The following is a 12,697-nucleotide window of genomic DNA, read 5'->3' as shown; positions in this document are numbered from 1 at the left end:
AATAGAAAGGTTTTTTGTGCAGCGAACTTATGAATGAAGACTTGCACCCCAAAATGGATACCCCTGTTTGTCCCGCGTTCAGAAACATACTTATTGTAGCCCCAATCGGCTAACTGGGGACATGGTGAAGCCTGTAATGGAGAGAACACCCATTGGATTTTAGGGCACAACTGAATAAATTCCAGGCCTCATTGCTCACTTGTAGAATCATTAAACTGCCAAAACCATTGAGGAACCCCACAAATGACCCCATTTTGAAAACTAGACCCCTTAACGAATTCATCTAGGGGTGTACTGTGTATTTTGACTCCACAATTTTTGAATGAATTGGAATAAAGCGGAAGGAACAAAATCCCAATTTTGATTTTTTAGCTGATTGTGTCTTTTTAATAGAAAGGTTTTTTGTGCAGCGAACTTATGAATGAAGACTTGCACCCCAAAATGGATACCCCTGTTTGTCCCGCGTTCAGAAACATACTTATTGTAGCCCCAATCGGCTAACTGGGGACATGGTGAAGCCTGTAATGGAGAGAACACCCATTGGATTTTAGGGCACAACTGAATAAATTCCAGGCCTCATTGCTCACTTGTAGAATCATTAAACTGCCAAAACCATTGAGGAACCCCACAAATGACCCCATTTTGAAAACTAGACCCCTTAACGAATTCATCTAGGGGTGTACTGTGTATTTTGACTCCACAATTTTTGAATGAATTGGAATAAAGCGGAAGGAACAAAATCCCAATTTTGATTTTTTTAGCTGATTGTGTCATTTTTTTTTCCATAAATTTGTCATTTTCATGACAGTTTTCTTTGTTTTAAGCAGAGAAAACTGGGGAGATGTACCCCAAGGTTTATAGCGGTAATTGTTCTGTGTTCAGCAATACCCCCATTATAGGTCCAATTTGCATACAGGACACATTGCTAGGCCTATAATGGAGGGACCACCTATTGGATTTCAGGGCGCAACTAAATAAAAATGACTCCCTAAAAAGAACACTCCCCCCCACCCCCTCCTTTTTGCGTTTCAGGACAATAAATTATAGGGCGGCATAAGTGATAAAGAAATTAAAAAAGTAAAATTAATAATGTAAAACGGTGTGATAAATTTCGAAACAGGGGTAATTACAAAGGCCAGGGTGGGATGGGCACGTGGGGCAATAAAAACGCGTATCCCTCCTCCTCCCTTGCTTTGTGCAGACGCGACACCTTTTTTGAGAGTATTTTTTGCCCGGAGTCTCCGGGATGGGGTGCATAAAGTGGCGCTCTGTGAGCCTTCGCACCTCCTCGGATTCAAATGCATTTCGAGGTGCGGTGGTCTCAAATAATAGATGCTCGATGAGCTCCTCCTGGAACTGGAGGAAGCTCAGTGTGCCCCCAGATAACTTATAGACGACGTGCGCGTTATAAGTAGCGATCTGTATTAGGTAGATCGCTACCTTCTTATACCACGCACGCGTCTTTCTTTTAACCAAGTACGGTTGTAGAGCCTGGTCGGATAAATCGACCCCCCCCATAAATTTATTATAATCAGTCACACAGACCGGTTTTATTTTCTGCGTTGCAGCCCCCCTCTCCCTTACTGCAACGCAGGCGTCTGTGTGAATGGTGGACAACATATAAACGTCCTTTTTGTCGCACCACTTTATCGCAAGTAAGGGGTCCTTTGCCAGCGCGTAAGACGCTCCTTTGTCCACGCGTCTTGAAACTAGGGGTTGTGGGAACCCTACTCTATTTCTGCGCACCGTTCCGCAGGCACCTGTGTCTGCGTCATGTAATGCCTTGAACAGGGGGATGCTGGTGTAATAATTGTCCGTGTAAATGTGGTACCCTTTATTCAAAAAAGGGCCCACAAGCTCCCACACGATTTTCCCACTCACGCCGATATCTTCAGGACAATTGGGGGGATTTAGGTGGCGGTCTCTACCCTCATAAATAAAAAAATCGGACGTATATCCGCTCGCGCTTTCACATATTTTATATAGTTTCACACCATATCTAGCGCGTTTTGATGGTATGAACTGGCGAAAAGATAGACGGCCCTTGAAGCTCATTAGCGACTCGTCTACCGACAAATTTTTTTCTGGGGTGTAAACGTTTTTAAAATAATCTTTTAATAGAATTATAAGGGGCCTCAACTTAGACAAGCGGTCATACTCGGGGTCGTTTCTGGGGGGAATTAGTGTATTATCGGCGAGGTGGAAAAATCGCATGGTGTTTTCGAACTGCTGGCGGGGCATTACTGACGCAAACACAGGTGTTGTGTGAACGGCGCTAGCAGACCAGTAGGACCGTAAAGATGGTTTTTTTACGAGTCCCATAAGAAGGACAATTCCCAGGAATTTTTTAACTCCTGGGATGTCAATGGGGGTCCACGTCCTGGAGTATAACGACGCGGGGTGCGCGGTTATGTATTGTCCGGCATAGGTGTTTGTCTGCCGGACAATGAGATCCAGAACGGCATCACTTATGAATAAATTAAAAAAATTAAATGGAGTGAAATTAGCGACGTCCGCATTTATGCCAGGCGTGGCGGTAAATGCGGGGATGCGGGGCAAAAATTCATCTGCGTTACTCCACGCAGTCGCAGGCGCCACAATGCTTGGCCCTGCTGCCCCAACAACTACCTCAGCCTCTACAGCGCTAGAGGCTGAGTCGTCGCTTAAAAAAAACTCCGACTCGCTGGTAGCCTCGCTACCGGAGCTTGACGCAAAGAGCATCGCATACGCTTGCTCTGCGGTATAGCGTCTACGATCCATTTTATAAATTTTTTAAAAATGGACGTAAAAAAAAAATGAAAAAAAATAATGTAACCCACAAAAAAAGACGGACGTGGGTATAGTGGGGTAATTAGGGTATGAGGGGCGGCGAAGACAGGGTGAGGAGGTAGACAAAATAAAAAAAAAATATTTTACCCCCCCAAAATTTAAAAAAAAAAACAGACGCGGGTGTAGAGGGGTAATAAGGGTACGAGGGGCGGTAAATATGGGACAGCAGCGGGGGTTTTTCTGTGTTTTTTCACTGAATATCGCACACGATTTTTCTCAGCTATCTCTCTCCTGTCACAAATCGCTCTGAGTGACAGGGGAGAGATACGCAGGACTCATCGTGTGCCATATTTACTAAACAAATGACATGGATGGCTGTGATAGGTATATCACAGCCATCCATGTCAGCAGGAACCAATCACTTTGGTCCCTGCAAGTCACTATGCCCAAGGCAACTTTTGCCCTAGGCTCTACTGCGCATGCGCCGCCATTTTGGCAGTTTTGCCGTTATTTTCGGCAATTTTGGGGGCTTTGGGGACTTTTGGGGACTATTTTCATCTCCCCTCACGGATCCGATCCGTGAGGGGAGATGAAACTTATACACTTTTTAACTTTGTACAACTTTTCCATGATCGCTGCTATCCATGGGATAGCAGCGATCACGGAAGCGGGGACCGCTTACCGCGGTCCCCGCTTACATCTACCGGCGCCCGACTATCTGTTGATAGCCGGGCGCCAGGAGATTTCAAATCTCCCGGGCGATCCGGGCTTCTGCGCATGCGCAGAGTCCCGCGGCAATGGCAGATCGCCACGGAACATCTCGGAGGACGGGGGTAAGTATTTTCACCTCCCCTCATGGATCCGATCCCTGAGGGGAGGTGAAACTTTTGTTTTTTACAACTTTTTGTAACTTTTTCGCGATCGCCGTTTACTTCCGGTAAACGGCGATCGCGGGTCCGGGGACCGGTCACCGCGGTCCCCGGCGGTATCGCCTGTCTCTCGGCTACCTGCAGGTAGCCGGGAGACGGGAAATTTTAAATTTCTCGGGCGACTGCCGCTTCTGCGCATGCGCCGCCAGTTTTCTCCTGGCGCGCATGCGCAGAATACACCGGAGGGCCGCCGACAACGCCGGGGACAGCAGGGGACCGCCGGGGACTTCGGTGAGCAGTTTCAGCGCCCCCCATGGTTGCGATCCATGAGGGGAGCTGAAACTTCATCTTTTTTTCACTTTTTGTTTACTTTTTTGCGATCAGCGCTATCCATTGGATAGCGCCGATCGCAATGCCGGGGGGGACTGCCCGCATCCTGGGATGACAGCTCCATGCTGTCGGCTACCTGCGGGCACCGACAGCATGGAGCTGTCACGTCCTCAGGCCAGTGGGCATCAATCCAAAGAGGATGCATAAAACTACGTCCTCTAGGCTTAAGGCCCACTTAGGCAGGACGTAGTTTCCCGATGGGGCCGTCGTTAAGGGGTTAAGGGGCTCATAGCTGCGATCAGCCGCCCGGACGATCGGAGCTGTTACCACCAATATCAGCTCTAATAAACAGCCGGCAGCTGCAATTTATGGAGGGAGATCACCCTGCGATCTCCCTTCATACATAGACCAATGATACAGGCAGTCAAAAGGCGTATCGGCGATCACTAAAGGGTTAAAACAGTCCGACCAGAAGAAATGTATTCCAGCCCTTTCGGTTCACAAAATTCTGCAACAATGCGCAGTTTTAACCCCTATTCACTCAGTGTAAACTATCCACTGTGGATTCTCCAGTCCCCAGCATGCTCTACTTGTGGGGAATTCACTGTGGATTCTCCGGTCCCCAGCATGCTCTACTTGTGGGGAATTCACTGTGGATTCTCCGGTCCCCAGCATGCTCTACTTGTGGGGAATTCACTGTGGATTCTCCAGTCCCCAGCATGCTCTACTTGTGGGGAATTCACTGTGGATTCTCCAGTCCCCAGCATGCTCTACTTGTGGGGAATTCACTGTGGATTCTCCAGTTGCCAGCATGCTCTACTTGTGGGGAATTCACTGTGGATTCTCCAGTCCCCAGCATGCTCTACTTGTGGGGAAATCACTGTGGATTCTCCAGTCCCCAGCATGCTCTACTTGTGGGGAATTCACTGTGGATTCTCCAGTCCCCTGCATGCTCTACTTGTGGGGAAATCACTGTGGATTCTCCAGTCCCCAGCATGCTCTACTTGTGGGGAATTCACTGTGGATTCCATCCATTTCAATGCCAAGATTTTCTTTTCTGGAGCGCTAGTTGGTCAGTGAATGGAGGCGATGCTCACCTGAGGTTTCTTCAGCTGTCCGCCTCTATTTGCTATGAACAGGCAGTCGTTGATGAATGGCTGCCTGTTTGCACTGAGGGAGAACTCACTGTTCACTTTATTTAAGGGCTTATTTACACTGCCTGGCGTTTTCATGGCCAGCCGATATACGCTTCCATCTGAGCAGTTTCCTCCTTCCCTCCCCCTCACCGACTCTGTCATTGCAAGCCGCTTGGAGGGGAGAAGCAGAGAGACGGTAAGTGGGAGGGAAGGGGGGAACTGCTTAGATGGAAGCGTATATCGGCCGGCCGTGAAAACGGCAGCCACTATACACTCGTGTAAATAAGCCCTAGGTGAGCTGAAAAGTAGCGACCAGCAACTACTGAGCGCTTCCTCACATGGCGGCCTGCGGGGTCCCGGATTTACACTATCACTCATCTGAGATGTTTTTCGGCTGCTAGTCGTCCCATGTAAAGCCCCCTAACCCCGTGTTCTCTTGTGGCAGATGTGATGGGATAAATACAGCAGAGAGGAGAAAAGGCTTTTATCAAAATTATTTATTTTATAAAATATATTTATATTACAAAATATATATTTATTATTTATAAACAAAGTTATAAATTATGATTATAAACATCTATTCTAGTAGAATATACAGGTGGTGGCAGATGGTAATTGTGGCGGGCTGGTGGTGGCAGATGGTAATTGTGGCGGGCTGGTGGTGGCAGATGGTAATTGTGGCGGGCTGGTGGTGGCAGATGGTAATTGTGGCGGGCTGGTGGTGGCAGATGGTAATTGTGGCGGGCTGGTGGTGATGGATGGTAATTGTGGCGGGCTGGTGGTGGCAGATGGTAACTGTGGCATGCTGGTGGTGCCAGATGGTAACTGTGGCATGCTGGTGGTGCCAGATGGTAACGGTGGCATGCTGGTGGTGCCAGATGGTAACTGTGGCATGCTGGTGGTGCCAGATGGTAACTGTGGCATGCTGGTGGTGCCAGATGGTAACTGTGGCATGCTGGTGGTGCCAGATGGTAACTGTGGCTGGTGGTGGTGCCAGATGGTAACTGTGGCTGGTGGTGGTGCCAGATGGTAACTGTGGCATGCTGGTGGTGCCAGATGGTAACTGTGGCTGGTGGTGACGCCAGATGGTAACTGTGGCTGGTGGTGACGCCAGATGGTAACTGTGGCTGGTGGTGACGCCAGATGGTAACTGTGGCTGGTGGTGACGCCAGATGGTAACTGTGGCTGGTGGTGACGCCAGATGGTATTTTTTGCAGGCTGGTGGTGACAGATGGTATTTTTTGCAGGCTGGTGGTGACAGATGGCAATTTTTGCAGGCTGGTGGTGACAGATGGCAATTTTTGCAGGCTGGTGGTGACAGATGGTATTTTTTGCAGGCTGGTGGTGACAGATGGTATTTTTTGCAGGCTGGTGGTGACAGATGGTAATTTTTGCAGGCTGGTGGTGACAGATGGTAATTTTTGCAGGCTGGTGGTGACAGATGGTAATTTTTGCAGGCTGGTGGTGACTGGTGGTAATTTTTGCAGGCTGGTGGTGACAGATGGTAACTTTAACTGGCTGGTGGTGATGGATGGAATATTTAATATGTACCGTAGGCCTTCAGCTCATAAAGCATGGTCTTGTAAATCTTGCGGCTGTTATGTATGAGCAGCATATTGAAACTCATTTTTTGAATGTAAGACAGGCAGCGGTCCCAAAAGTCCTGCCTGGAATTCTTTACTAAGAAGGGCCTTACTGGGTAGGAGATTTCCTGGCCAACATAGCAGTATGTTAAATAAAAACATACATATAGCGCTGACTGTAGCTCCGTTACGTTGTCTATCTCTGGAGAGATCAGTTCGCGGCACAGCATATAGAGGAATGTGATGGTCATGGGGGTGAATATGCTCACGTGTTGTGCACCTTCCATAGTGAGATGATAGTCAATATTCGTCAGCCAGAGGATGGGCTCTATGGCAGTGGGGATATCCACTTTTGGGCATCGCCTCTTAATAAAGAGGCCCAAACATTGGAGGAGATTAATGCATATGCGGTGGTCAGCAGGCATAGGAGCAGGGTGATGCAGAACCTCTTCAGCGAGAGATGCTGTAAATAAATATATACGTTATAGGAGGAACACTCATAAACCAATCCATGTGATACAATGACCTCGCAGGGAAGGGGGTCTGCATTATCACCGGTACTCACTTTCACCCGCGGTTTTTAGATTAAAAATGTACTAGTATTTGCTGCTGCTTTCCTGAACTGGCAAAAGTCTAAAGAAAGTACATTTTCCTTTCATTTTAATGCCCCATAATAATCTAGTATAATTCAGTCCGGTCCCTGTGATATAACCTTAGTGACCAGCCAACAAGTCAGCGGGGTTGGATTACAGACAAACTGTAGAAAGCGTTCACTGGGCACCAAAGTGTTGAATACAGAATTGCATCAAACTTTAAAATGACATAAAAAACACAATAAGCCGGCGAAAAAGTCAAGTTAAAGTTTGCTACTTCTGTATATTGTACCTGTCTGCACTTTGATTGTCCGAGATTTCAAAAATAATGAAAGAGCGGGTGAACCGCCCACAGACGGCTGGCAGACGCCATGAGGAGAAGCTCGCTACATATGGATTCATCACTGCTATCACTGAGACCGATACATTTATACAATAAGATAACGACTTCCTACTTGCTGTTCACCCCATTACAACAGTTAGCGGGAACTCTGCTGATACTGTGTATGGGGGGCCCCCTGAGTGCACTGCTAATGGGGGCACTTTGCCTGTTACATCATTAGGCTTCTCATCCAGGATGGAGCTACAGGCGCGTGGCCCCGGGGGTAAACATTCAGCTTCCCCCACCGCTCCATATTACCGCTTTTCTGTGACTAGATACAAGACTCAATAATGCCATCATACGGGTGCTGTACAATGCCGCCATAATGGGAGGGAATAATACCACTATGAATAAGAACACTACGAGAATATAACCCCCACCATGAGGGTGACTGCAGCGATCATGTAGTGGTCCAACCCAGGCGGCTGCAGAGCATCACCCCCCTGCAGACTAGAGGCAATAATAAAATACTGACTAGATGCAGAAGATACAATGAATGTGACTTACAGGTGACGTCCTCGCTGATGATCAATGCCTCGGTGTCTTCTGTCTTATCTGATTGACCGCAGCAGCATTTGGTGAATGGGTTTCCCATCTGCAGAGTTTGACACAAAGGCGTTGTTAGCTTTCGGGAGTTTTGGTTAGCGGCCTACGGTTGGGCCAAAACACCCATCCACATTCTACTTGTCTACAACTGGTCCGATAGTGATTACATAGATCCCGCCAGTGTTCACAGGTGACGTCTCCGTCTTTCTTCATTATCTGGTCGCAGACCGCCATGAACATTTCTTCCAGCCGTAGTTCGGCTCTGCACATTGTCCCCATCCAGCCGCTACATCTAATAACCCTCTCAGTGCCCCCCATAGTAATCTGCCCAACTAAACCATACTAAACATAATGTTTAAAGGTGGGCTGCGGCCCCCCAAGCATAGGGACCCGGTAGCAGTTGCATCCTCTGCGACCTTTCAGAAGGCCCCCGGCTGCCATGACACCTGCACGGCTCTCCCGATCTCACCACGGGCGGGCCATACGGTACCCCCAAACATTGTTCGGGGGATTTAAATGCCACTGTCAGAATTGACAGCGGCATTTAAAGGGTTAATAGCCGCGATTGGCCGAACGGCTGATTGCGGCTATTGCCCGCGGGTGTCAGCTGTACTAAACAGCTGACTCCCGCGCTGTATGGAGGTAGATAGCGGCGCTATCTCTCTCCATACATGTCCTGCAACGGCAGGACGTAAAAACACTATAGGGCCATCATTAAGGGGTTAATGCCTGTAATTTTGCACTTTTCTAAAGTCTATCTTGAAAAATGTCATAAATGTAATTAAGTGCAGCATGCTGCGGATTCTCCGTATTGAAGCCAAGGGAGGTGGAGAAATCTGGACATCAGCATTCCTGACTATATATATTACATACATAACACCAATAGTTCTGGAACCTTCCTGTCAGTAATAGTGGCGCAGTCACACGGTAGGGATACGCGGAGGATACGCTCACTGCACAGTAATGTATGAAGTGGAAAGAAAAGCTTTGTCAGTCACTTCATGGTTAATATTCAAATACAGAACAATAACAGCCGTTGCTATGGCAACAGCACCTGTCAGTTAGCTGTTGTTTTGTAATGGGGCACCAATCATCATTAAGTGGAATCCTTTTTAAATCTTGTTTTTTGTGGAAGAGAAATTGTTATTCCGCACAATATTTATTTCTCACACCTGAATACAAAATGACAGAACATTCACTCTAAATGTCCTACTAAGAAAATCTGCGTAAGCCCCGCCCCCTGGCGCTCCCGTTCGCCTAAGAACATCCATACGGGACAGAAATTCTACAGAATTTGTGGACAGAAAATGCCCAGAATTCAGTAGCAGTAAAGTCGATGAGATCCCAACAAATATCCACCGGCTGCGGAAATTGGCGCGTAGTACGGATTATTATATCCACAATATGTCCGTTTCCGCGGGGATGAGGGCGGATTTGTTGCACATTTTCCCCTTTGAAATCAATAAGGATGAAGAAATCTGCAATTAAATAAACCCACAAGTGATGTAATGCAGTTATTACACCTCTACTGTACCTTATCAGATGTGGAGATCACTTCTGGCTCGCGGATAGATATATCAAGGAACTTCAGGAATGAAGCGGTCGCAGGTGGGTACACACGGGGTGTATTCACTTCCGGTAAAGGATAAAGTGTGAGGAATATCCATGTGTCGGTCACATATGTTCTGGCGGTCAGTGTTCTAGAACCGCATACAGAATAATCGTCACTGACATCACAGCGCAGAGAGTTACTGGAAGGGTTTCTCTTAAAGGCGCAGTATCATCAAGTGGAATCCTTTCCCAGACCGCTGTCACACGAAGTCTCTTCACAAATATCTTTTTTTTTTGTGGTTTTGACACCGGCGTCCAGATGTTCGCTATCGGTCAATATGGAAGATGAAATGCGTCACAAAGTGTTACCTTCCAGTTTGTTGTCTGATAGGAGCCACATGGTTACGTCTCAACTCATTATCAACAGGTAATAATAGGGGAGGAGAGGGGGCGGAGCAACAGGGTGTCTCTTGCATATCTCCTGCCCCCTCTCAAACCCCACCCCGACTCTCATGGAAGCCCTGGGAAAGCCCCCTAGCTCCACCCTCTATTTCTCCAAATATGGGGAGATATGTAAGAGATCCCCTGTTGCTTCGCCCTCTTCTCTAGCCTCCTTTCTAGCCTGCTTTGTAATCTTCTCCTATTGATTTCAATGGGGCCATTGCTGCTGCCACCAGCCCCATTGAAAACCAAGGGGCGATATCGCAGATTTTTCTTGGCACTGCGGGGCTTGAGTGAAGGCTGCGCAAATAAGAATGCAGCCATTAAAAATCATTGGTTCCATAATCGTGCGTTTTCACTCAGTCCCGCATCGCAGGAAAGTCTATCGCCAGTGGGTAAGAGGGCAGAGGAGTATCTACTTCATTCCATTGAAATCAGTGGGAGCACCGCGCTTCTTACACTTCCTGCTCTTCTCATGGTCAGGATGTCCCGTAGCAACAGCAACCAGGTCATTCATACCAAATCATCACCGCTCCCAATGTCTCAGATTTTCATGAAGCTTGGTAGAATGGTAGATGGCATAAAGTAACTTCTAGATGCAACATTTTTGCCCCCAGTGATGCTGTATTTATACAGCAGGGTTGCAAAGTCTGACCAAGGCCTCGTTCACACGGGCTACAAAATCTCGCTATAAACACGCGTCCCCAGAAGGCTCAAACCAAACTTGTAGATAAATAGTGTTGTACAATTAAGTTGGTAAATGGTCACCCAGCTTTCCATGGCAACCTGCCATTGTACTGGTCTAGGGAAAGCTGGGTGGAACTCCATATTCATTCCCTCTACTTCCCATCTGTAGAAGCCTTTGATGTACATTTGTCCCATGAGGTCCCTTATCCTGATGGTCATAAAGATAGGAGGTGACAAGTGGATGTTACTTACCCCCTGCCCAACAAGCATTGGTCGCATCCTGTATTCTGAAGTGACCTATCGGCCCGCGCCTGCTAGTGTTTTTACAGATTTTCACAGCAAAATTTCTTCACTGGTGGTTTTAAGCCGGCGTTGGCTCAGTTCAGGGCTTCCGTCTCTACTCTGTTCATGGAGGATGTAAAACTGAAATTAACCGATCAGTCCCCCTCAGTGATTTCAATGGTTCTACAAAAAAGCTGAAGGTTTCAGTCTGCTGCGTCCTTGTTCCAGTTTAAAAAAAATCAAACTGAAGCGAGCCAACAGAACTGGAGCCGACCGGAAGCCTTCGGTTTTTTAGAAAACCTATTGAAATCCAAGGAGGAAAAAGCTGATCAGTTCGTACCCGTTTTACATCTTCCAAAAACTGAGCCCTAATGCAGAGGGGCGGCCGGAGGTTCCATCACAGATGCTACTGCGAATACCGCAAGAAAAAGTGAATGGCACACAAGAATGGAATCCATGAACTGAGCCGGCCCCATTGAAAACTATGGGAGGACTCCGTGATCCTCTGCCACAGCTGCGGCAGGAATTCCTCCATCCCCGCCTGCATGCAAGGCCGATTCCACATGAAAACGCCTTGCATCCATGGGTTACACATGGATGGCGAGGGCGATTTCACCCTCGCCAATGTAAAGGAGCACTTATAGGCAACGGACGTGTCAGGAGACCCAACATCTTACTGTATGGGGTCAAAGCAAATGAGTTTGGACTGGGTGAGCCTGTTGATGAATAACCTCCTCTTGTACTCTTGTGGTTGGATCCCAGTGCTTTACACCTCGTAGACTTCATTTGCTGCCTGAGTTTCTGGTATGTGAATTCCCTTCAGGCTTTTTGGCAGAAGTAAATGAACTTGGATTTGTGTTTAATATGAAGTTCATTCATGCTAAATGTGCGGCTTACACAAACAGCTGTATTATTTTAACTGTGTTTGTCCTGACCAGAAATAATTAGTTTTCATTTTAATTCCCGACTTTAAAGAAATCAAAGCAAATCCTGAACTGATTAAATCACCGATTTTATTTAGGTTCTTTTTTTTTTTAATTTTAGATTCCTCTACTCTTCCATCCTGCTAAATAGTACATAACCTTTCTGATGTTTCAGCACAAGCTGCCAGGACACATTGTCTTGTATCCTGCAAGCTGTAGGCCTAGTTTTTAGTTCTCTCTGAACTGGTGGGGGGAGTCAAGATGTTGGTGTGTTCTTTACACATGGAACGAGCAGACAACTGCATCAGGGAGAAACACGATACAGAAGCTATTACATTCTGATCAAAGAGATCTAGAGAAGCTTGAACAGCGGGCGGCGACTAACAGAATGGTATTAAACAAGGAGAAATGAACAGTCCTACATCTGGGCAAGGAAAATGAATGGGGGGAATTGGGCTAAGCAGCAGCACATGTGAAAGAGTCTAGATCACGTGAGGTCATTATCCCCCTCTACTCTTCCTTAGTCAGACCTCATCTGGAGTACTGTGTCCAGTTCTGGGCACCCCACTTTAGAAAAAAAATGACAAACTGGAGCAAGTTCAGAG

The 12,697-nt window shown here is 47.2% G+C and overlaps 1 protein-coding gene across 3 annotated transcripts in view; it reads left to right on the top strand.

The window, feature by feature from the left end:
- Window positions 1–12,697, top strand: part of LOC136586879 (solute carrier family 12 member 7-like) — a 203,860-nt gene that overhangs the window by 37,349 nt on the left and 153,814 nt on the right. Inside the window, exon 1 of one of the 3 annotated variants that reach the window (XM_066585149.1) lies at window positions 3,872–3,929. The exons of the other annotated variants lie outside the window; for them this stretch is intronic. The gene's annotated coding sequence lies outside the window, so the exon portion shown is untranslated. Of the gene's footprint in view, window positions 1–3,871; window positions 3,930–12,697 lie in introns of those variants that run through there. 3 annotated transcript variants of the gene reach the window in all.

This window comes from Eleutherodactylus coqui, chromosome 12 (assembly GCF_035609145.1).
Source record: "Eleutherodactylus coqui strain aEleCoq1 chromosome 12, aEleCoq1.hap1, whole genome shotgun sequence".
Lineage (NCBI taxonomy): Eukaryota > Metazoa > Chordata > Amphibia > Anura > Eleutherodactylidae > Eleutherodactylus > Eleutherodactylus coqui.
Note: the sequence above shows the minus strand (reverse complement) of the source record. Positions and strands in the feature narration are given on the sequence as shown.